We start from the raw sequence: 24,652 nt of genomic DNA, 5'->3' as shown, positions 1-24,652 counted from the left end.
GAACCAGCGCTATATAAGAACCAATTAACATTAACATTAACATTTGGTTGGGCGGAAGCAAGTACAGCTCTTAGTTTCATCTCTTTCTTTGTGTCTGATGTTTTGAACCTGCCAGCATGTTGTATACAGTGCTGCAGAAAATACCAAGAATGGTAAATATCCAAGCATTATTCTTTAGAGAGTAGGACAGGATGGAGGTAGTTTAGACATGTCCATTTGAGGTCAGGGGATAAGAAACAGGGCTGTACTTCCTCCGCCTTTGCATATAAAAAAGTATAATTTTGCATGTAGCGAAACACATATTTGTATGTAAACATAAGCAAATCAGACTTTAAAGCACCACATAACCATCCACAACTCATTTAATAAAAAATGTCTCTGATTGCTACTAAGACCTCTTTTATTTCAAACTCTATTTCTCAGGCCTCTACCTTGTTAAGCACTCTCTTCCAAGCAGCCGCCAATCACACAAACCTGCCTTTTGTCAAATGACTCTCCACCCTCCCAAGTTGTTGACAATTTGGCCTCTTTTGTCCTTGACTAGCTCAAGGCCATTCATGTTTGCATTACCCAGCTTTCCATTTCATCCTATTTCATGCAGCGTGGTTGCGAGCCTTCAGCTTTTTCTTTCACTCCTCTCACAGTTCTCCCAAAGATTAATAAAGAGGAGGAGGTTTCCTCCTGGTTTACCTCACTAAAGTCAGACTCCCCTGATGATGCTTTTAATATGGAAAAAGAGAGTATATTAATATGAAAAATGATACAGTGGTTCCATGAACTAAACTTTGCGAATATTTCCCAATTGGGCAATAGAAACACACTTTTGTAATCGAGCCCTTTCATGGTGATGACATCCATGAACTAAACTTTGCGAATATTTTCCAATTGGGCAAAGGAAACACAGCCACTAGAAGAACACCAATGGCTCTAATATAAATCCCACCTCGAACACCCATATCAACCCAAAGGTACATATATTTCTCTGCATATATACCCTTTGTTTACTATGGGAAATCCCACGCTTGTTTACCCTTGAGGGGCCAAGATTAAGCCCAACAGGATAGAACGTCACAGGGTAGTTGTAAACCTGACCCAATACGACATGAACTCAATCGTGTTATGCCTCTTCACTGAACCTCATTATATCCAAGCCGAGCTGGATAGCATGCGTAGAAATTGCACCATAGGGCAAGATACTGTTTGGCCCCGAGACTTCCTAGAGAAGAGATTCTTTGAGGTAGCAAAACCCCCAACACGGTGCACAAACATGTCCGCACCTGCTGCATCCATCTGTGGACCACCAGTGGCCCTTAGCATATCTAGGGTGGTCTTTATCAAAATCAAATGGTCTCCCTGTACAGAGTTCCTGTGTAGAGCCATCCAGCATGAGGATAAAAAGGAGAATGAGTTGTATGGGGAAGTGTTAAATGAGGGTATATCCACCATGTCAGGAAATATGGGCCACTGATGTGAGAGGGGCACATGTGGTTAGAAGGGAAAGGGCAACCCCGGATTGTTCAAAAGCTAACAATGTATTCTTTATGTTTCAGAGGTAAAGGAAAGCTTCTGAGGGGCATGAATGCTAACTGTGGCGTGATATTGCACATTCCGGATATGGAGAGGGGCACCTCCACGCTTATGAATTACTCCTGGCAATGCAGCGAGTTTACCTATACTCAGCTTGATCCTGGATGACGCAGACATTGTTCCGTAGTAACCATGCACACTCTGACGCCGGTCATTCCTGGCAAAGAACTTTCCGATTTCTACCAGCACTAGTTAAAGAAAAAGACAACCTTACTGCACCAAACTCATGAGAAACGATCAGCACACTATTTTGGCTTGGTTCAGTTGAAAATGGAAGAATTCAAACTGTTCACAGATGAACTCTACTGAGCTTGGCCTTAATTAGATCAAGGAAGAACTGCGAGCAATCCACCTCATGGTGCTGCAGCACCAATATGTATTGCGCTTAATGACCATGATGGAGAGAGGGGTGTGTGCCAAGATGGGTGCCGCCTGCTGCACCTTTATTCCAGGGAACAACATGAACTACAGAACTCTGACTCTTGCTATGCAAGCATTGCACAATTTACAAAAAGACAAGCATGAGGAGAGAGGTGCCCCTGAGCAGGAGTGATTTTCCAATTTGTTCCACTGGCTCCCATGATGGTTATCCGGATTGTGTAAATCACTGTTGCCAATTATCAATATGTTTCTATTGACATGTAGGGTAATACAATTGGGGATCACCTGCTTTAAATACGCAGTCCTCAAATCTCAAACAAAGAGAGATAACTGTGATTAAAAACCCTCCAACCGAAGGCAAGATTGACTATGTGGTATCAGGCTTATTGGCTGGAGAGTGGCTCAGTGATACTAATTACAGGGCTATGATGTAGAAGTTAGGAGTTGGGACAAAATGGATAGCTCATTGGCGGCACTGGCGGTGGTTAGACCATGTGGCCTTCCTAGTGATGGCAGAGGGTTTGGTGGGGCCTAAGGCAAAACATTTTAGTATGGCCCCGTGATCGAGCAAACTTTTGAAAGGCTGGTATAGCTGTGATTTACAAGTTGTATTATATTGCACTGTAACATTAATATAGTGCTTTTTAATCCTATGTGGGGCCCTGAAGTACTTGTTTACACAGCTAGCAAGCTACACCATGTTCGGAGTGTGGCTGGAAGAGTGTTGTCTTTGTTTTGTTTCTCTATTTTGATCTTATTTGGGAAGTGTTTCCATGTGATGCTTGATGAGCACCAAGGCACGGTTGTCCTATTACAGGATGTAGCAAAAGTGTTTTGGTTGAAGAAGCCCATTAGGCAGTTGTGCAGGTTATGGCTTTAGGTAAGCTGACAGCTTTCATCAATTTTACAGATCCCTCCATGGTTTTTCTTATGATCATAGTCCACTAAGCTGTTTATCGCATACGGTTATTCATTCTGGGATTTTTGTTTATTTTTATGATCCTTATCAGTTATTCGTTGGCTCAAGATATTTCAAGGAGACCTGCATGGTTGGTCTTTGTTTTAGTCATCCTCTATATGAATGTCATTGTGGGATATCAAGAAGTGGTCCTTGTATGTAATTAGATGACATGCAGTAGTGAACTAAATTAGAGTCCTTCGGTGGCCAGCAGACTATGGCATTTACTATTTAATATACAGGCAAGACACAGGCCACCCTTTGTAACTCATCTGAAAATAGAAAGTTGTTTGAAAGTAAGCAAACATAAAGAGGAGTGTGTGCTGAACGGCTTTTGCACATCTGTGGGCTGTACGTTGTACTTGACAAAGTGACTATTGTACTGAGCTCTATATCAGGGTTATGAGAGGGTGTAGTTATTTCATTGAACTGGAAGGATGGAAGACTGACTGAGCCATGCCCATATTAAAGTGTGTGACCTGAACAGTGCAGCACATTTCAGGTATAAGAGTGTAATTCAAAAGAGTGCCGCCCGGCCCCCCACTTTTAAATATCGTGCACTGAATTTCTGCGCACAAGTTCATATCTGAATTGGTTCTTTAGATGCTGGCAGTTTAGTTCTTAGGGATGTACTTATCGTAGAAATTCTTGTTTTTTTCTACACTTGCAGCCAATGACATTTGCGCTATTTGAACTATCACTTTTCTGTATTGTGTGTAGTCTCTAGAGTGACAATCTAGTCCTGATGATATTATTACAAGAGTATATACACGTAGGTCGGAACTCTGAATTAAAGGAGTTACAGCTATGGGAAAATTGGTTCGTCTGTCTTTTCCACTGAGAGATTCTCTGAAGCAGAACCACATTGATTAGATGCGTTTTTTCAAACAACTAAACTGCTGCGTATGGGCAAGGGCACAATTATAATAAAAAATCCAAATTGTTCCTATTAGAAGTACGGGGTGTGATGTATTAGGGGGTGCACAATTAGCATCTATTTCTGTGTTTGAAACTTTGGCATGGGTATGCATGTGCACATGTTGCATCGGTTGCACAAACCGGAAATTTGCTTTAATTGCTTCTATGATTTGTGACAAGTACCTGCCTCCAAGATTTGTGGCCTAGGTTTGGAGCAATGCAACCAAATTGTAATCCAATTTCATGCACTAATATTGGTGTTTTTACTAAATTACTGTGGGTAAAGCGGTAATTTCGATATTGATTGTATTTAAAAACGCTGGCGAGCGTTTTAACATCTAAACGTGTGCAGGGCAGCTGATTACTAGCGCCACTTGCTTTCTCACCTTTGTCAGCGGCCCCTCTGCCCCGTTCCATCGCGGCTCCTTGCCGATTGAGTGGAGGGTGGCTCACCTACCGCGGCTCCTAGTGCCGGCCTGGTGGTGAGAACGGGCGCCATATTGGGAGGAGTCAGAGAGCACTGGGACCTGTGGCAGCGGTCCAGTCGCTCGAGGCTCCCTCCCATAAAACGATAGGGAGCCCTCTCTCACTCGTGGATTCCGGGTTGGTGGCAGCACCTCGGCGCCATTTGAAGAGAGACAGTGCACAAGGCAGACCTGAAAGATTCGCTTTTAAAAATTTATCATTTGCTTTATTTTGTAATATTGGTGTTTTTACTAAATTACTGTGGGTAAAGCGGTAATTTCGATATTGATTGTATTTAAAAACGCTGGCGAGCGTTTTAACATCTAAACGTGTGCAGGGCAGCTGATTACTAGCGCCACTTGCTTTCTCACCTTTGTCAGCGGCCCCTCTGCCCCGTTCCATCGCGGCTCCTTGCCGATTGAGTGGAGGGCGGCTCACCTACCGCGGCTCCTAGTGCCGGCCTGGTGGTGAGAACGGGCGCCATATTGGGAGGAGCCAGAGAGCACTGGGACCTGTGGCAGCGGTCCAGTCGCTCGAGGCTCCCTCACATAAAACGTGATGTGTTGGAGGGAGCGCAGCGGACTAGCGCAGCGGGCGCGACGGAGGCGCGCCGGAGTCGCGCTAGAGTCAAGCTCGTCCGCGAGCATCCGGGGCTAGGGGCTAAGGATTCTGTTGGTTCCTATACTTACACATCCGCTGAGTTACAAGCGTTAAGACCTACTTCTATGATGTGTCCCCCCGTACCTCTTAACACGACGAAACGAACATCTCGTCTTGGCATCAGCAATCCTGCCAATCTATTTGCTGAATCTGCCCCTAAGTACGCGGTGTTGGAAACTACACCAAGCACAACTTGCAATTTTAGGTGCATTTATTTAAATACCCGCTCTTTGATCAGACACCAGATGGATATATTCCTGCTACTATCTGATATAAAACCGGATTTGCTGTTATTAACCGAGACATGGCTCACCCCGGATTCCCTTCCAGATATTTTAGTTGCTCTGCCTGCGGACTACTATATCCTTTCAGCAATTCGCCCGGCAGGTAAAGCTGGGGGAGGAGCAGCCATCATTGTCAATAAGAAATATCAACTTAGACAACTTCCTTCTCTACTCTTACCCAATGTAGAGAACATAGTTGCTAAATTAGACACTGCTAATGGGACACTTGTAGTGGTCTTATTATATCGCCCACCTCAAACAATGGCCACATTTCCTTCCATTCTCGCCGAGCAACTGGCCATGCTGGCTACAAATAATTCCAAATTACTTTTGATAGGGGATTTGAACCTTTGGTTTGACAATACAGCATTAGACCCCCAAGCAGCTGAGATGAAGGACCTTCTGAATGACATTAATTTGATACAACACATTGATACTAAAACTCATCAGAAGGGCCATAGTCTCGACCAAATCTGGTCTCTGAATTTACCCGTACACTCCATTGATATTAAACCTTGTAGTTGGTCTGACCATTTTAGCATTAGTTTCTCTTTTTGTGTTGATAAAATTCCTCAATTTAAGCTGCAAACTACCAATACTATTCGAAAATGGACTTCCATGGATATGTCAGCTTTTTAAAAAATTTTAAATACTACTTTGCCTGCACAGAGTTCTAATGTGGAGATAGCCGATCACAGGCTTAAAGAATGGCTAACTACTGCCACTAACACTTATGCTCCTCTCACTCGCTTTTGCAATTCGCATGGCGTGGACGCACATAAATGGTTCACGCCGGAGCTAAAAAAATTAAAACTAGAAGTGAGGCAGCTAGAGAGAATCTGGCAAACTAATTATTGCACCCAAGCAAGGATTGCATACTGTTCAACTAGGAAAGCCTATCAAAAAATACTACATAATCACAAGACTGATTACTTCTCTACAAAAATTATAAATGCGACTAACAAGTCAAAAGAAATTTTCAGGATTGTGACTGAATTATGCAATGATGATAGAACCTCTCCCCCAGTAGTTCCTTCACAAATACTCTGTAACTCGTTGAATGATATTTTTAGTGAAAAGATATTATTGATTAAAGACAATTTATCCAAATTTCCCGCTTGCGCCCCTTTGGATGATATTTTCTTTAATCCTTCAACATTACATTCCTTTCCTTTAATTGACAACAAAACATTTTTAGATCTACTGATCAGAGTCAAATCAGGATCTCCTGAGGACGTCTGCCCCCCTCAAATAATGAGAGAAATTGGTCGGGCAATTCCAGACAGCATGATTCCACTGATCAACAATTCTCTTACATCGGGGATTGTCCCTAACAGTTTCAAACAGGCCTTATTGATTCCCCTTACAAAAAAATCAGGTATTGACTCTTCAGACCTCTCCAACTATCGGCCAATATCACTTCTGCCCTATCTATCTAAGATCTTGGAGGCTCATGTCACCAACAGCCTTTCAAATTTTGTGGAAGACTCTGGTTATTTACAACCTAACCAGGCAGGCTTTCGGCCTGGTCATTCCACCGAGGCAGTAATACTCGCCGTTCAGAATACCCTAAGGTCCAATGCCGATAAGGACTTACACCAGGCCTTGGTGCTTTTGGATCTGTCTGCAGCGTTCGACACGGTTGACTATACCATTCTGGTCAACCGTGTCGAACAGGCCGGTCTTCGAGACTCGGCCTTGGCCTGGCTTAAGTCCTTTATATCAGAACGTACCCAGTCTGTTCGGCTGGGATCTTTCACAGCCCCTAAAAATAGTTCCCTCTGTGGGGTTCCTCAAGGATCTTCCTTGTCCCCTTTATTATTTAATTTATATATGCGGCCTCTTTTGTTCTCTTTAAGAGAGCATAAAGTTACTGTATATAATTTTGCAGACGACCTGCAGTTGGTTTTTGTATTAAATTCAACCAATGCGGCCGAGAATTTTCAGGCAACTATGTCCCTTATTCAAAGGTGGATATCTTTAAACCATCTTAAATTAAATCCGGGGAAAACCGAACTGATCTTGCCTGGGAAGAGCGAGATCAGTTGGAGCCCACGTTTCTGGCCTTCCAACATGGGTTCTCCTCCAAAAAAATCCCAAACAGTAAAGAGCTTGGGAGTGACCATTAATGAGGACCTTACCTTGAAATCTCAAATTGGAACTGTGTTTTCCTCTGGTTTTTTTCAATTGAGGAAGATCAGAAAAATTGCACATTTCCTCACTGATTCGGCTTTAATTCAGGTGGTCAGTGCTCTAGTACTTTCCCATATTGATTTCTCAAACAGCCTTTATCTGGGTTCACCAATTGGTCAACTTAGAAGACTGCAATACCTGCAGAATCAAGCTGCCAGACTGATCTGCAAGGTACCTAAATGGGAATCAATCAGATCAGGATTAGAGAACTTGCACTGGTTGCTTGTGGTACAGAGAGCCACATTTAAGGTGGGTTGCATTATTTTCAAGGCCTTGGAGGGCAAGGGCCCAATGTTTATTAGACAACTGATAGGACAGAGAGCCACATTTAAGGTGGGTTGCATTATTTTCAAGGCCTTGGAGGGCAAGGGCCCAATGTTTATTAGACAACTGATAGGGAGGTATAGTCCCTCACGAAGTTTGAGATCAGCTCATAAAGATCTACTTGAGGTCCCCCGATTCAAGAAGAAACGACAGGGAGGTAGCTGTTTTCATTTTTTAGCTGCTTCCTTGTGGAATTCCCTCCCTTTGACTTTGCGACAGAGTAGGGACCTTCTTGCCTTTAGAAAGGCATTTAAGACTTTTCTTTTTACACAGGCCTATCTGAAATAGCGACTCTTTTTAGAATTCCTTTGTTATGTTTTTATTCTCTCTTCAGCGCCAAGAAGCTTTTGGGCGTATGTGCGCTTTATAAATTTTAAAATAACATAATAGGAGTTTGCACCTAAAATGGGCCATCAATCCAGCTAGAATCCACGCCTTAATATCTTCCTACCTAAACCGTTTCTTACAAAAATATATTTTTACTTCAAAACAGCAAAAAACATTGATCACTGATCTGCCAATGACGACTTTACACACTTTTATTTTGTCGTTTTTCTTATGATTAATCATATTTTACTATATTTGATTGGTATTCATGGAGAATTAAAAGAAAGAAAAGGTTTAAAAAGTTTAAAATGATGGAGACTCATAGTCACTAGAAACAAGTCCATGCAGATTTCATGTATTTATAAGGTCAAGATATTGTTTGTCAATTACAATTCATCTCTATCAATGGATCAAAAAAAGAGGAAAGATACAGGTCATCTCAGTTTCAGTTTGTACTTAAGAATTAATTACTTTTATGCAAAAACAAAGATAATGTTTCCATGTTACTATTTTACTGAAATTGTTAAAAGACAGCTGAAAGAGAATCAAGAAAAAAAGATGTAGCAAGATTTGAGTCCACATGTAATGCACAAGTGTTTTCTAAATGAATATGTGACTTTACAACGATATCAAAATGATTGCGGTACGTTACATCGCAGTTTTTACAACGCAAGTCGTTACAACAATTCGTGCTGGAGGGCGCTGGACTGAGGAATATTATGATTTACTATTCCAACACCAGTCTACGTACAGTAGAGAAGGTGTTGGAATAGTAAATCCTACTATTCCTTAGGTTAGAGTGCCATCCAGCGCAAGTCGTTGTAACAACTTGCGTTGTAATACCCGCAATGTAAAGGCATTACGATGCAATGTCCGCGTGGTAATGGATGTTTCCCATTCTAAACACTTCTTTGAAATCCCTCTTCTTCTTGAATGATTTTCATAAGTTTTGCTGCTGGTTAGAGATATTCATGCCATTATGTCTTGCATTCATACTGCTTTTATTGTTACTGCAGCTTTTTATCATGTTTTGATTGTCTTTTTTTAGGTCAATATTGGCTGTAGCTTTCATTTTATCCTCCTGTTGGTCTTCTTGCATAAAAGTCAAGGATGAGAATATGGTAATTTTAAGGCGTTTTTAATATTGTACAGTCAATGAAGTCATTACATCTTCACAGGGTTTACACTTTATTATCACTTGTTTCACATTGTGAAAGTGTTTACAAATCTACATTTTTAATACTGTGCGTGTATGGTTTTTAATTTTTTTACTTGTATGTAACTATAAAGTATAGCATTTGGAAAACACACTGTTGCCTTCTTCTTTTGGTACTGTCGTATTTCCCTTTTTTGTGCTAGTATCCATGTTTGTGTAAATTTCAGTGAGTACTAATGGGCCTTTTCGTGGGTTTAGTTCTGATTTACCTCTGTGGCTTCTTCTAATTTGAAGGTGTAGGAATATTATGCATACTTTTACTTAAATTGTGTTTTTATTTAAGGGAAGGCCTTGTGCTCTTCAAGCATACATCTACTGTGGCTCCTAGTAAGTAGCCAGTCACCTATTGTGGCTTCATGATCTGCTAGTTCCAATTCATACTAAATTCAATTGCAATATACACAAGAATGACAACTTTAGTCTGCTTGGAGATTTAAGTATTCAATTGAAAGATCCCACCTGCAATTTAGACAAGGCTATTATAGAGAACCTGAGCACACTGAACCTCGATCTAATTAATTCTGCACCCACACATAAGGCGGTTCATCTTCTAAAGTCTATTTTCTTGAACATTAAAAATGTTATCACTGACCCTCACCTACCGGAACTTTGGCCGGACCACTTTGCAATGCCTTTTTCCATACCAAATAGTTTTTCATCTTCTCTGGTGGCAGCCAGGCTCCAAGTAATGTCCAGAAACTGGTCCAAACTGGACATCCCCTCTCTTAACCCTCGATTACTGAACACATCACCGAATTTGGTGCAGAAGGTTGACTTAGAACAACCTACAGTTGATGATTTAACTCCTTGGATGCAATCTTGCCTGCCAAACTCAAATCCTATTCAGACTTCACCGCCCTGCCCCGTGGTTCAATGAGGCTCTACGCAAAGAGAAAAAACTTTGCAAGGGCCTGGAAAGGTCCTGGAGGAAATCGTATGATGAAAATAAAATTTTTAAATATAAAACAGCCCCTACAATACTACCACGCACACTGCAGAAATGCTCTGGCCACTTTTTACCCTGATAACATTTCTGCAGCCAACAATTGCTCCAAAACACTTTTTAAATTGGTTCAAGAACTTTCAGGTCCCAGTAACATAGCTCCACCCCCTTTGCTATCACAGTCACCATGCGAAGAGCTGCGGGTTTTTTCATCAACAAGGTGACAGATATTTAACACTCTTTATTGACTGTTCGGACAGACAAATCCCAGCTGGAGGGTGACATACGAAACACCATCCTTAAGTCACAACTTCCAACCGGTGAAGTAAATCTTTTGGATACAGGCCATATTGCCCAATAATGAATTCACTGGCTCCTCTAGACACTCCTCTCTTTCTGACCCTACTGCGGACAAAAAGTCTGGCTCACCATGAGATCCTCTCCCTCCGGCTAAGTTGAGTACCTTGTGTCCACACCTTCTACAACTTTTGGTTCGACTCTTGAACTCATCCTTACAAGAGGGACACATCCGCCAAGCATGGAAACATACCATGGCCTTGCCCCTTTAAAAAAAGCTTAACTTCAATCCTTCCAACTGGTCCAATTTTAGACCAATCACGATGCTGGCCATTTTCTCCATGATCTTATAGAAACATGTAAACACGCAACTGACCGTATTTGGGAGTCCCAAAATGCTCTACATCCTTCACAGTCAGACTTCGCAGGACACAGTACCAAATTCTCCCTTCTAGGAGTCACTGAGTATCTAAGACAACTTCTGGACAAGGGCGGTATAGCGGCGCTGATTTTACTCAATCCCAGAGCAGTATTCAATACTGTGTCTCATTACATCCTCCGAGAAACAATGTCACATTTGGGTCTCATTCCATCCTCTGAGAAACAATGTCACATTTGGGTCTCCAACAGATGGCTTTTTGTGTCTGAACTAATTTCTGCAGATCGTAACTTCTAGTTAGGTGTGGGCAGTATACTCCCGTCCGCCGGTGGAGTTCACAGAGTTTTTGTGACTCTGAACTCCGCTTGGAAAAGTCTGCCTACTCCAAGTAGCGGAGTTTACCGGCACCCAAAACTAAAAACACCTCTCTCCACTTCATCCTCCTGCTCTATTTTGTCGACAGTTAGATACCTGTTGTTTCTCTCAGTTGAGCCAGAGGGACCATCATTTGAATTGATGGTGTGTTTGAGAAGCGAACCGAAGTGCGGCTCCTTTGCAGATTCTTTTAGCCGAGTTGTGCTTCCTTATTCTGGCGTGCTGTGTTGGAGAAGAAGCCAGCTGAGTATGCCGCAGCAGAGACTGGCAGTTCTCAAGTGTCTGGGGATGTCCTTCCAGGTCAAATGATAACTAGGGTAGCAGTTGGCTCAGAAAGGAGCAGTCTTCATTCAGGGAACATTTTGGGTAATAAGTGATGGCATGTGAGGCATACTAATGCCATTTCACAGCATTTGCCTCCTTTTGGCAGTTTGATGTGGCAGGAAAGCTTTGGTAATGGTGGTTTTGAGGCACTCGCCGCGGAAGGGGCGGGAGTGCAGGTTGCATGTGGGCCCTGTGGAAACTGATTTGAGCCTGGCCGCACACTTCTAACGGTGGCACCAGTCACCGAGTATGCAACTGAGTGACTGTGTGAGTGTGCCGATGGTGTTCGGGAAGCCTCAGATCCCAAGTGCCCATTAGCTGAGAATGCCCTTCAGCGATCTTCTGGCAGCTGGGTGCTGCTACCCAGCAAGGTGGGGTGTGAAGACAACTTGTAGTTTAACCACAGCCTAGTTGAGGGCTGGACTGTCAGGCCTGACCCAGAGACGAAGGCTACAACACCTCTAATTACTTTGCTGCAGACGGCCCGAGCAGAGCAGCATGGAAAGCACTTGATGAGCAGCATAGGGGTGATGGGAGATGCTTCGGGTGCCCCTGGTGAGGTTGCAAGCCTTAACCCAATTTGTTTGCGGTCCGGCGCGTCTATGACTGAGACTCTTTCTTTCATCTTCGTGAAAACCTAACGGTCGTCCTCTCACCGATCAGCAAGTATTGGATACTTTGTTGAACATTTGAAATCACTTCAGCTTATGACACGAGTAATTCTGGCACAAAAGGATTAATTTCTTTGCTTCTCATCACCAAAACCATTGGAATTGCTGTTGTCTTTTTGAATAGAGAGAGGATTTATCTCTACTTGAGTAAAAAGGGTCATCTACTGTATGTAGAATTTCTTTGTCCTGATGATGGTCTTATGAAAAATTCCTTAAAAGACCGAAACGTCGACTATCCAGTCCAACTCTGCATGTGACCCATTGTATCATCTTTGATTTTCTTCTGATTTTTAGTTGAAATCATTGTGTTATTTTGTGTTAGCAGTCTGGACTTTTTGTTTAGATATATCAAAGGAGGAAATAACCTACACCTTGAATATCTAACTAATACCTATGTATGTACCCTATTTTATAAGAATGTTTTCTTCTTTTTTATAAAAATATCCTTTGTCTTGAAAACAAATAATAATCTTCAGACAATATAAAATCCTGGTCTTTGCATTTATTTACTGTGTTAGTGTGGTAACACTGTATTTATTGATCTTTTGTGACTCTTTGCCTGAAGTTAATGATTCACTACAGCTACTGACTAAGAACAGTTTTAGGAACCTTGATTTTCATAACAGGCCCTAACAACGCTGACAAATAGTAATAGAATAAAATCCCTTGCTGGCCTTTTTCTTATAACAAGTATTGCCCGAGCCCGCAAGGGTATATTGGGTTGCTCACCTACATATCTTGCCTGGTGAGATTAGGCATGGTAGGGTGGCATCGGGTGAGTTGGAGGCCACCCACGACTATGTAGGATGCAGCACAGGTGTCCTGTAATAAAGAGGTGTCTGACAAGACCCTGAGTAAAGAACTGGGACCCACATAAAAAACAGGAGGGTGTGAGTGGAGCAACTCTACCTGCTCGCGGAACTCCCCAGAATTCCACAGAGTTCTTATGCAAGTCCACGGAATACTTCTAATGTTGCCTCTAGCCCACATGTTCTAACTTAAGGTGTTTCTCAGGGATCTGCCCTCAGTCTGATGTTATTTAACACATACATCTGCCCTATGGCAGACCTGGTGGAAAGTGCAGCCTCACCCTGTTTTCCTATGCAGAAGACACTCAAATCATCTTCTTGTCTTCTACTCAGGATCACAACTCTGGGGCATTGAACTCCTGCCTGGGTCTTGTCTCTGCCTACATTTAATACCAATTTTTTAAAACTCAATGGCGATAAGACTTTAGGTCCTCTACCTGAACCGGCCCACAAGGTAAAGAACCTAGGTTTCTGGCTGCATTCCAACCTGCCTATTAAATTGCAGGTGGCCAAAGTAGCCTCAACTTGCTTTGCATTTTGAAATGGCTAAAAAAGATCAATTGAAAGCTCCCTTTTTCAGCTCAAAGGACAAGTATTCAGGTCTTGATCTTATCAAGATTGGACTACAGAAATGTTCTGTATCTCAGGGCAGAAAAGACCACCATAGGACAACTACTAGTGGTTCAGAACTCTGCAGCCAGGCTTCTCTTTCAACTATCAAACAATGCTTCTGTGTCAGGTCTACTCCGCAAACTCTACTGGCTCGCATTAGGAAAGCAGATCCAGTTTAAAGTATTATGCTTTATACATAAAGCTAGTTTGATCCGCGGTACCTGCGAGAACTGGTGGTTCCCTACCAGCCCCCCCGCGCATTGCGTTCAAACAACCGGTCTCTCTACACAGTCTCCAAAGTTAAACATGCTCAGATGGGTTGTCGTTCCTTCACCTATCTGGGCCCCAAGCTGTCGAATACCTTCCCCAAGCCTCTGAGAAGTTGCACTTCACTGACCATCTTTCACAAGAACCTGAGGACCTGGCTGCATTAATCGTTTTATTTTTCTATTTCATTGTATTGCTCTACCTGTTGTTGATGCACTGAGAACCCCTATTTGGGTAGCTACATGCTATTAAGATTTTTTATATAATATATAATCATTCATCCCTTATGAAGAGTATGTCCGACTGTATGGTGCCTCTCTGTTGCTCCATATGCAATGCCATCCCTCCTATATTAGTCCATTATGTGACTTAATTCTTCTATTTTTCAAGGCAAGGTATTGTTGTAGATTTCTAACTTATGCAATGTTTCATTTGGCTAAGATAAGCATCATGTCAATGAGCTTGTTCCCTACTACTTTCTGCTTACTAGGCCCGGCCATTAACCCAAATAGGAAGATTTCAGGTTATAGTAGGTCCTCCCTGCTTGTGGTCCGTTTGATTATTTCTACTATCATTTCCCTATGTTGGACTATCACTGGGCACTCCCAAGTTACATGGTAAAACTAAGCTTCAGCTTTGTTATATATTTGGCATGCATATTTTAAGTTACATGTTCGCTATGTTCTAGATGGGAGCTACGTTTTATGGAGTTAATCAAGTTGTATTACCTTTAAGTGTGCATTCCTGATTATCTTTTTTTTAACATCTTTTCCAGAACAAAGCACATTACAGTTGTTAAGTCCAGGAGAGAGGCATACAGAGATAGCATACATTAGTAAAGCACAGTTGTCGCAGGAACCTGAGGTCGCTGAGACAAATATACATCATACATGTTAGTCCCCCATCTTATCATATGTACCAATCATGACAACCCCATTCCACAGATGCTTAAGGGTCACCATGCACATTCCTCATTATCTTAGGTGTATGTTTCTAACTGAGTCCCAGCCATTGTCTAAGATGTTTTTTGTTATGTGGTCACAAAAGGCCCGGGTGACAGCCCCACCTTTTTACATGTTCACATGTTAAAGTTGACATATTTCTTAGATGTTGACATTTGACACACATTTGCTTGCATGCCTGTATAAGATAATGTTCTCTGAAATGGCTTACCTTACATTAAAAAAATGTTGTGAGCATTTTTATCAAAAGCCTCAACGTTCTGTACGAGGGCTAAGCTCACTGTGCAAGATTATGTTGTTTGCTATTGTATGCTTGGCAACAGCCCTGTGGAAATAGAATCAATAATGGCTGCCTGACTGGGGCTTCGGCAGAGTAACATGGGTGAAGTTTATTATATAAACTGCATCAACCCTTTGTTTAGTTAGAGGAGCATCACGCTGACACTGTCGAGGTCAACCCATGCCAGATTTCCAGCCCAGCTGATTCATGTTTACCTCCTGAGAGGGATGGTGTCCAGCTCTACACCAAGACTGGCTCCCTGATTACACTTACCCACAGGGGATAGGGGAGTTAGATCCCCATATGGAATTTCTGGCAGATTTACCTACCCCAGGCACACTAGGATAGGATAGGAGCTAGGTAGAAGAACAAATATAACTGTACTTATATGCAATCATACAATCTGTATACCATTAAAATGGTTGAAATGTTTATTTTCGTTACCAGTCTTGTGTTGCGGATTAATCTGTTTTGTTTCCTTACATTGAAAATTGCAGCACAGGTATTTTACACGAGCATCTTATTGCTTCAATAAATATTGAAATGCCAATTCAACTATTTCTTGTGTCTCCCTTTGGGCATGCATGAGTTACTAAATAAAAGGATTCTAGATCTGTTTTCACAATTTTCTTGGGAGGGGTCAGGGTTCTGAGGTTCAGAGGTTGCATATTCCACCTGTTACCTTGTTAGGCTAGGGGAAGAGATGGAGCACTGTGAGCTAGCCTGGACTGAGGCCAACATATCTTGATGGTGTCATGGACTCAGTTTTGACATTTATAATGTCCAATAAACACACATTTTTACTGAGAAAGTATAAACCGTATGAAACTATTTCTGCCACCCATTTCTCCCGAGCAGTGTCAGTGGCTGTGTATGACTAGAAGAGTAGAGAGAGACCCAGATAGCAATGTGAATTGCAGGGTTCCTCCAAAGAATTCATGGGATCCTTTGTACTGAAGCAGACTTTAGGGTGTAGATGAGAGAACATAGAAGGTACTTTCGAACTGTATGGACCTTGCCCTGCCCTTACCTGCTCTATTGTTCTCTAGAAGTGTTATTCCCAACAGGTTGGCAACACTCTAAATATTGTAAACACAGCCCTTGGCAAAAGAATGATGCTACTGACCAAACATACCGCACCCATCCGTTAGATATGCCGTTTTCACCTGCCAGTTAAATCAAAAGATCTCTTAGATCTCCTGTGTTAAGTTTTTTATTACAATGTTTACCTTCAGTATCACATTGCTATTTCTTTTAAGCCACGTTGAGCTGGCACGCTACAGTATGCAAGCGTATGCAGGAGTTGCTCTCCTCTGGGCTATTGCCATGAGGCCCTAGGAGGCAGGCTCCTTTACATATTTGTAAAACAATCACAGTAAGGTCAGACCACCTCACTTCCACAAGTGAGCCTTCACTCCAGGGTGCTCCACAACTATACTCTGGGTGGGTGTCATTGTCACTTTGCAAGTCATGTAAATGAAGATGTGCTGGAAATGCACCTAACAAAGCAGGGTACACTACCAGGCTTTCTTTATTCACAATCACTGGCATGCTGCAATTTTTACAACTCCTTCAAAGCAGCACCAACTATTTTGAAGGATGTGCGCCCCCTAAAACCTAATCAGGCCTCCTTTAGGGAGGTGTGGCACCCAGTTTGAAGACCTCTGCTTAGGTTGCGGACCTGAGATTTGAGTACCCCTGTAGTGGGCTCTGACGTAAAAGCACCCATAACTAAGGTTCACAGGTTTCCCTCTAAAGAAGTAGAGTCTGTGAATGTTTGGAAATGAGAAACTGTGACCAGTGGTCTCACCGGAAGAAGTGAACAGTCAGGATGAGTGTTGCACTTTCCACTGCGTAAGGACAGACACCACCCAGACAGGCACTGCCCTCACCTTCTGCCGACACTTACACCAGGCCCAGCCTGCTGGTATAAAGGCTGTGAAGGACTGAAAGGTACTGCCCAAGGAGGAGTCACTGGGTAGAGTGTAAACATCACATTAGGAATGAGTTAAATTCAACTCTGGAAAGTAGTCAGTAGGACCCAGAAGCCCAACCTGGAAACTTTACCCATTCATTTTATCATGAGGAGAAATTATCTAACTTGCATTGTGCAGTAATTTTGAGACCTGTCCTTCGCTGCTTCCAAACCACAGTCATATTTATCTGATAACTGTACCAACATGCAAGTAATGAAGAAAGCACAGGTCCGTTTTGAGGAGGTTGCTTGTTTTGTGCATGATGAGGAGTTTAGGTCTGGAATGCTTGAGCACCTAAAGGTAGATGGGAAAGGTATACGTGGAACTGTGGCTGCAAAAGATGGTACATACATTGCAGGAATAGCCAGCCCACAAGGCTGTTGGTATCTTTCCTAAGCATTCAACCCAAGTACAACAAGCATTGGCATAGCCAATAGGTCTCGTCTTTGGGACCTTATAAGTGTTTAGCCACGCAACAGTTGATGTTGTTGCCCCAAGGATATTGTGCTGCATAACTAAATACTTATAAGGTCCCAAAAGCGAGACCTACTGGCTATGCCAATGCTTGATTTTTCTTGCAGCTTTTTTATTGTTATTTTGAAGCTTCTGGATGAGTATAGTTTTGATTTCCTTACTTTTTTTCAGGAAGCAGAGTTTTTTTGATTTGCTTACCAGGCCATTGTCCTACAGCACTCTTGTCTATGCTGTGCACATGACTTTCTGTAGTGGGTGTCGGGAGGATAAGTTTACATGCGGGAGCCTGTAGTAAATGAAATAATACTTCTTGGAAACTCCATCCAGGTAACAGGTAAGTTTAATGAAGAGTAGAAACAAACGCTACATCTCTCCAGCTGACCAGACTCCAACTGGTAAGTCTGGAATCCTAAATCCCTGATGACATAGGAGAGAACATTAAGGAGTTCTACTAGGAAGAACTAAGGGTGAACATAAAGAAAGGGCTAATTAGAATTATGAGCAACAGAGGATAATATTTACAACAGAGGCATTCAGCGCCTAACCTGGAGCCTAGCATTCCTTAAGCAGTGTTGCTATGATTTAATATTTATGCGGAATAGGTTTGGGTGTAGATTACATACATGTCAGACTCTTTGTCTGAACCATCCCCCTCCCCACACCTCCAGGTAGGTTTGAAGATCCTGTTAGGGTGTGGTCTATCATTACCATGCAGATAGCTGAAGTATACATCACTTTATAACATTAGAGGATCTGACCCCATTTCCAGCCTTTAGTAACATTATATTTACTTCTGGGAGTCCAAGTAAAAACGTGTTTATACACTTTATGAAGCAGTCGAAAAATTACCCATCTTGGCTTTTATCTTGGCCAACCCATCTTATGTCTGTTTATATTGTATTTATCATCATGTAGCGCTGCCGTGGCCATCACAGGGGTGCTGGAGTATTTTGGAGGTTGGAAAATATAGAATAGCAAAAGGAGTTCTACGGTTTCCAAGTATACTTATCCTATTGTCTCCATGTAAGAGTGGGCTTTAAGGGTGCTCAGCTAGTAGGTGTTCAGTAAATGGTTATTTAGACCAGCAGCTTTTAAACTTTTGATTGATTTAGAACCCCACTGAATACCTATGCGAAGCCGGCACCATGCCTAAGCAATTTACACAATGCAAACCTCACAAAAGTAGAAAACAAAAATACATAAAACTGCAGAAAAAAATTACGAAATACAGCCTTTAATTCACAAACAAAAATCGAAATGTGTTTGGTAGGTTGGAGATTTTCAGAATTAGAGTTTACTTCTCAAAGACAAAACAATAGGCTAGACTCCAACATATCACTTGTCTTGCTCCTGATGCATCCTCTTTCTGCCAGAGGAAGCTAGTATTTCAATTGAGGCCATACTTTTTGTTAGAATTGGGGGTCTCTGGTTGGCGCAAGTATGCACTTGTGACAAGCAGGGACCCTCTCCTCTAAGTCAGGGCGAAGGATGACCCCTTAGAATTACCCTTGCTCACCCTCTAGGTGCGTGGCGTGAGCAGCCAAGGCTATTCTTCAGGCGCTATTCAGTTAAGCATTTGTAATAACACACACAGTAAAATGTACCAATCCCCCCACAAATGGACACCAGGCTGTGAATATATAAAAATACGTTCCTTTATGTAAAAATATATATATGAGCAGTTCAGACTTATTACAAGACCATTATAACGTTTTAGGTTTGGGCCACAGATTGTAAATGGCAAGCGTTTCTTAGTTACAGTTCAAAAATAAGGGTTTTGTTTCAATTCAGCTCCACAACAGTTCTCTCAGTCTCCTGATATTTCTAAAGTACTTTTCGGGCCAGCTCGGGGAACTTCGGACCAGTCTTTGGCCTACGGAACACTTCGTAGCGCTTCCCCCGCTCCGCTCGGTGAAATGGACTCGGGCCCTACCGCGGCTCACGCATCAGGCGTGAGCAAGCCTGTGCCGCGGATGACCCTTCCCAGCGGCTCGGGCCGGGACGAGGACAGAGCCGGGTGCGAGCCGGGCTCGACGGAGCGGCTCGTACTGCGGGAGGGCTCTGGTGAGCGGGGCACCTGTCAGGGGGGCTAGGGGCCCAAGAGGGTAGGACGGAAGGGGTGCGCGTGGTTCTCACTCACCCTCAAGGACTCTTGTGAGAGCGCCGACTTCCTCCATCGGCACTTGGACGTGCAAAGCCTCGATGACGGGGAAATAACATGTTGCGGGCACCGAGCCCGTTACAGGAACCTTGGATGAGAGTTGCAAGTTCTTTACTCGAGTCGGCACGAGTCATTGCGACTCCGATGACAGGGGGCACTTCTGGATCCTGACGTCAGCGGGCGTGTGCAATCAGGCAGGCGCGGCCCGCGACCCTTAGCACGGCAGTGCGGGGGTCTCCTCAGCGGGGGCGGCGCGGCCTGACAAGTCTCTGGGATAGCGAAGCGGGGACACAGGGCACGGTCCGTGCAGCTGTCGACCCGGCGTGGATCACGATCGTCAGAGGGATTCCGGCGGGAGGGGTGAGAGCGCTTCAGCGCGCTCCAGTAGCAGGCATGGGGCAGAGGAGCAGGAAGCCTAGCCCGGGGGCAGAGAGCGACTCCGATCGGAGCGAGGCTCTCACGGGGACAAAGGCAGGCAAGCTCCCGAGTGCCACAGCCCTAGGAGGGGCGATGAGGGGCGCAGTCTGGTTCCGGCGGGATGCACACACGGCTCGAGTGTCAGGACGAGCACAAGCACCAATAACCCACTAGTCCTGGGGTTCAGATCAGGGGGCAAGCTCCAACAAGCCCTTGGAGAATGTTTCAAGCACAAGTCAGCAAAGTCTTTTTAGCAAAGTCTTCTCCTCTCCTTCCTCAGCAAGGCAAGCAGCAGGCCAGTCCTTCCAGCGTCTTCTTCTCCTTCTATTCGGACAGAGGTTCTTTGTGGGAAACAGGATTCTGATTTACAAGGAGCAGGGCTCCTACTTTTATACTGTATTTCCTTTGTTCTCCCAGGCCAGGGGTGCCTTTGCATAACTGCTTTCAGTCGCTGAGCACTTGTTGGGTGTACTTCTGGCTTTTGCTTTCAGTGTGAGGGCAGGCACATCAGACGCTCCTCAGGGAGGTGGAGCCAGCATTGTGGAGACAGGGGCAGCCAGGAGTACCTTGATGACAGTGCTTCGCCCTTCCTGGGCCAGGTGCCGGCTGAGTCATCAGTCGCTCCCCAGGGGGGCGGAGCCAGCATTGTGGTGGCAGAGCACAGCCTGATTAAGAGTCCAGGGCCACTCCTACCTGCCACTAAGGTGTAATCCTTGCATTCACCACCTGTCATCCCCCAGCCCTGTCACTCACACACACCAGACAGTCAGATACACATACTGCAGAGGCGGGCTGAAATGGTTAGGCAAGCAAATGCTAACTTTCTAAAAGTAGCATTTGCAAACACAGGATATTAAAATAAACTTTACTAAAAGAAGTATTTTATTATTCTGAGTTCAGGCATACTAAACATTATTTTCTACCATGTTCCCTGAGCCTGCTGGGATTATAGTGTGTAATAATTCCAGCAGCCCATCTGGCCTAAAGGGAACAGGTAGCCTTTGATCCAGCGGCCTATAGAAAATATATCATAAACAACGCTACCCAACTTCATAACCTATAAACAAAATTCTATACTAAAATTTGGACCCATTTATAAACCTGACATATTTTGGGCCTACTGAATCAGGTGGTCAGATTAAATCTATATACACATTATCTACAAACTATATACATATTTATACATCTGCGGAAAGAATATTGTCATTAGAATAAAACTTAATCATTTAAACGACCACCATTGGCGACGTGATCTAGCTAATAGTAACCTACACTCCTGAATAACCAAGACCAGCTTGTTTGTCAAAAGTAAGATTTTATTTACTAAATTATGGTATATAAGTTGATAGTTTTGTAAATGAATTTTATTTGCAATAAAGCAAGCATGATTGTAAAGAAATATGAGAAAATACGATTTAAGCAAGTAAATCAAATTTAAAGTGAATATATAAAGTTTAGCATTTCTAAAACCTAATTCCCTAACTGAGCTAAATAGATAGAAATTAAAGTAAAGTTCTTTGAGGATTCTTACGTGCTCCACGCAAAGTCCGTCAGCACTTCACCCTCATCGGAAAGTCAGAAAGCAGCAGCCAGCCCATCCCTAGGGGCATGACTTTTTATACCTTTCTACGCTAACTAAACTACGCAAAGGAAAGTTTTCAGAAATCTTCGACGTCCCATTGGCTGAGAGTGACAAGTGACATGTCACCCACTTTTCAAAAGTTCCATTAGATCATGTTTCATAAAGACCATTGTCTCTTCCACGTGAAACCAGGAGCTTCCTGAGTTTGCAACAAATGTTCAAATTTGTTCTCACTACGTCCAAGCAACTTCCGCGGATGCCAAGTTAAGGCTGACAAAATGTTCAATTTCGACCTTGGCCATGTCCGACAGAATGATGACAGCACATCAGTTTTTGCTTTGTGAATGCAGCTTTGATAATCGCTTTAATTCAGAATGGGCGTCTCGTGACTTTTGCAGAATTACAAGTCAGCTCTTTTCTGCGACTCAAGTGACTAGGCCCAAAAGCAGGCAACTTAAGCTTTCTAGTATAAAACAAACACAAGAAAAGTATTAATGTAAGAAATAATGTAGATTCTGTATCCACCCCAAGATTTACTAATTAATTAACCCACCCGATTAATCAAATGTTACCTAGCCAATGCAAACAAATAAAGCAGCGTTTATATCTACCAGTCTCCGTTATTCCATGAGACTCATATGCACCTAGAATAGTAGAAATGACATCACACAGACAAGGAAAAGCAAAACAAGCACATGCTTCTCTTAAGTTTGCAGCAGTTAGTAATGACAAAAACGAAAACAATAAATTATTTTATTATTTTACACGAACAAAAAGATGCAACAATTATGCACGTTTTTGAGCACACATGTTAGTCCCCCCATGTGTAAAGTTTAATCTAAGTTGTATTAGCACGACATATCACAAATCATTAATATTATTATTCATGTTATGGAAATGTGACTTCACGAGATTAAACAAAATTTTGTTTTCTATCTCGCTCCATCAACTCCCTCATCTGGTGATTAACAAATCACCACACCAGCACTCAAAATTTTGATAATTTAAAATTTTAAGAAATCGATTCAAATTCATTTGTATCAGTAAACCTAAAAGTCTGTTTCTGCATAATCTTTGGAATTAGCATAACGCTCTCTATGTAACTCCTGTAATTCGATCTCCCTTTCTTCTTCTTTTCTGAGTTTATAGATTCTTTTCTTTTCTTTCAACTGTTTCTTTCTTTTATGTAACAAACAACCTATTTTGGTCAAAATAAAAATAAATACTATTATAATCAAAGGTGCCAGAATCTTGCCAAGAATTGAACTTCCGATATTATGAAACCAGTTTTTAATTGCTTGAAACCTTTTTGAAAGTTTCCCTGTAAAATCATCTTCTTCTAAAGGAATTATCTCTGAATGCATTTGTGTAATATTCTTAATATACATTTCAATATTCTTACTTTCATCAGGTATATATGTACAACAATGTTGTACATGTAAAATGCCACAGACTCCTCCCTCTTTTGCTAGGAGTATGTCTAAAGCAAGGCGGTCTTGAATTACCATAGATCTAATTGCAATAACTTCAACATTTACTAATTGAAACCCATCAGCTGTGTCAGTTGATAATCTATCAACTATAGTGGACAATTTTCTGATTCTCCCTGCATTTAGGGTTATACCAACAAAAGGTATTACAGCTTGAAAAATATCTCCCAGAACTTCAGTAAAAGTTTCTCTTTTAACTCTATTTACATAATTATGAATTTTAAACAATCCTTCTGAATCTCTGTCAACATGAAACACTTTAGGAAAAACAATTCCCACATAACAAGTTCCATACCAGTGGTCTGGAAGGTTGTAGTAGGCTTTGTCACCACAAACAAAATAAATCCCAGGAAAGATAGGATCTTTTCCACCTTTAAATCCCCAACCTCCCAAAATCTGATAAGTATCTTCACAGTTACTTGCACCTACAAAATAATTATCAAAAAGTGTATTATCTCTTCTAATGCAAAGTTTTCCACTAACTGGTTTGTCTATGTGAATTGCAATATTTTCAAGCATTTTGCCATTTAATTTCTCATCCTCTTTCTGCCAGAAACCTGTCTTAGTCTGCTTGACTAATTCATTCCTCTTATAAATTGCTCTTCTCTCCTCAACCATGTTCAAAAATTTCTTTCCTTCAGCACTTAATTTACAAGTTAAATCATTTTTATAAGCATACTCATAAGTGAGTTCATTAGTAACAAGGAAAAATTCTCTCATTTGTTTTGCTTTCTTATGCTTATTTAAAGCATTATCAATCTTAATATTTGCAAAAATGTCATCATAATTTGAATAGTAATATTCTAAACGTCCAGTTTGATAAAATAAACTAGTTAATACACTACATGTTACAGCATAAGTGAGAGGAAGCATATTATATGTTACTCCCTCAGAAACAGAAGCAGGTAACTTAACGCAGACGTAGCAGTCTTTTGCATCCATTACCTTAACATATTCACTCAATAGCTTTGTGAATGTATTACTTGAAAAATCACCAATTGATTTATCTTGATGAATGTTAGGCTGATGATCAATAACTTTTGCAGACGCACTATGTTTAGTTTGGCTAACCAGAGCTTTGCTTGTTATGTTAACTTTGTGTGATTCTCTATTCATCTCCAAAGGGATAATTACAGCTAGAACCAACCAGAGCAGAACTAAAATGAGCAGACACACCAGAGTCATCTTACAGCATCTTTTAAAAACAGAACACTTTGAAGTGCTCTCCTTAACATAAGGCATTCTTGGTTAATTTTAGCTTCAAAAAAAAAAAAAAAAAATAAATAAATTTTAAAATTCTAAATTTATATTTACACCCCC

Source organism: Lissotriton helveticus, chromosome 11 (genome assembly GCF_964261635.1).
Source record: "Lissotriton helveticus chromosome 11, aLisHel1.1, whole genome shotgun sequence".
Taxonomy (NCBI): domain Eukaryota; kingdom Metazoa; phylum Chordata; class Amphibia; order Caudata; family Salamandridae; genus Lissotriton; species Lissotriton helveticus.
Note: the sequence above shows the minus strand (reverse complement) of the source record.